At 30.8% G+C, this 1,894-nt stretch overlaps 1 protein-coding gene across 1 annotated transcript in view; it reads right to left on the reverse strand.

The window, feature by feature from the left end:
* Nucleotides 1-1,894, reverse strand: part of LOC117178865 (dynein light chain roadblock-type 2) — a 145,662-nt gene that overhangs the window by 101,269 nt on the left and 42,499 nt on the right. The window lies entirely within an intron of this gene.

Raw genomic sequence — 1,894 nt, forward strand, 5'->3', positions numbered from 1 at the left:
TATTTTTGACTTTTGAAAATGATACAACTCTGAAATTATGTTTTTATTTTTAAAAAATCATGGGGATGAATTGCATTACTTTTAACTTACTAAAAGAAACCGCACTTACAATTTTTGAGTCTTGGAAAGAAATTCCAAGAAAATTTTCAAAATGTTCGCAAAAAAGATTTTAATTCCCAAAAAAATAGTTGAATTCGTACTAAAAAGATCAATCCTCTATGGAAAATGTGATGGCTGACATTTTATCAAAAACAGATTCGAGAACAGATTCTTGTTCAAATCCAAAATAGTTGAATTTTCTACGAAAATAATAGAATTTCCAACTATTAAAACTATTGTTCCCTCACTCTCATTGTAAAAGGGGACAAAAAATTGTGAATTTAAGAAAAACGGCAACTTTCTAACATAAGTAGTTTTAAGAACTCTGACCCTTTTGTTTTTATCAAAAAAATTCATTAGTACAAATTCTTTCACTTTTTACCAACTACAAGAAACCGTACTTACGATTTTTGATTCTTGGAAAAAAAATCCAAAAAATTTTCAAAATGCTTCCCCTCTTCTATTTTTGATCCAAAACAGCTCGTTAACGAACTCATCCTGTCTTTTTGGTCCCTCAAATGTGTGCCAAAGGGCAATCCAATCCGAACATTCTTTCGAAAGTTATCGAGTACAAAGATTACAGACTACAGACAGACAGACACCTTCGTAAAAACCATTTTTTCTGACTCAGGGGGTCTCAAAACCTGGAGATTTCATCAAATCCGCGACATCAATTTTCACATAAAACCAATACCTTCTCATTCAGAATGAGAATGTAAAAAATCATGGGGATGAATTTCATCACTTTAACGAGTTTCGCCCACCCCGAAAGGGATTTGGCTTAATGGTATAATAATAATAATAATAATAATAATAATAATAATAATAATAATAATAACTTACAAAAAGAAACCGTACTTACAATTTTTAAGTCTTGGAAAAAAAATTCCAAAAAAATTTTCAAAATGTTCACAAAAAGATTTTAATTCCCAAAAAAATTATAGTTGAAGTCCGACTAAAAAGATCAATCCTCTATGGAAAATGTGATGGCTGACATTTTATTAAAACAGATTCGAGAACAGATTCTTGTTCAAATCGAAAATAGTTGAATTTTATACGAAAAAAATAGAATTTCCAACTATTGAAACTATTGTTTCCTCACTCTTATTGTAAAAGGGGACAAAAAGTTGTAAATTCAAGAAAAACCTGTAATATTTTTGGGAAGTGAATAAATAGGAAATTGTTTTAACAAATATGTTCGTTGATAAATTGCATTGTAGTGGCCATAAAAAAGGAAATTAGAAGTTTAAAATTTTTCGAACAAAAAAGTGTCTCCCCAATAAGCAGGCAATTACTTCATGCGGATGGTCATCTCGCTTGGTGTATGAAAACATTCAACGGCCCGTGGCTCAGCTGCTAAGGCGCTTGGTTGATACGCGCAAGGTTGCACGCTCGATTCTTACTTTCTGCACTTTTTTTTTAATGCAAAACTTTTTATTCATTCATTTCCTAATAATTAATCTTGTTTTTTCAATGGAAACTCTGTTTTAACTCTTTATCATCTCTCGTTTCGAAAGTTGTGTAATTTCTTTTAAATTAATAATATTAACTTACATTAACATTTGTTCTGAATATTTATTATACATATGTATCATCAGGATTACGTAGTAGCGCACAAACTAGAGTGATACTCGTCTCAGAAGCAAGGAAAACCAGATGTTTTGCTACATCTGACATGTTACATTATGCTTGATATGCTTCAAAACTTTGTGATTTTTAATCTGCGTTTATTAGGTGCGCCAGATGTAGCGAAACATTTTGTTTTTCTTGCTTCTACGACGAGTATCACTCTAGT

The sequence above is a fragment of the Belonocnema kinseyi genome, chromosome 8 (genome assembly GCF_010883055.1).
Source record: "Belonocnema kinseyi isolate 2016_QV_RU_SX_M_011 chromosome 8, B_treatae_v1, whole genome shotgun sequence".
Taxonomy (NCBI): Eukaryota; Metazoa; Arthropoda; class Insecta; order Hymenoptera; family Cynipidae; genus Belonocnema; species Belonocnema kinseyi.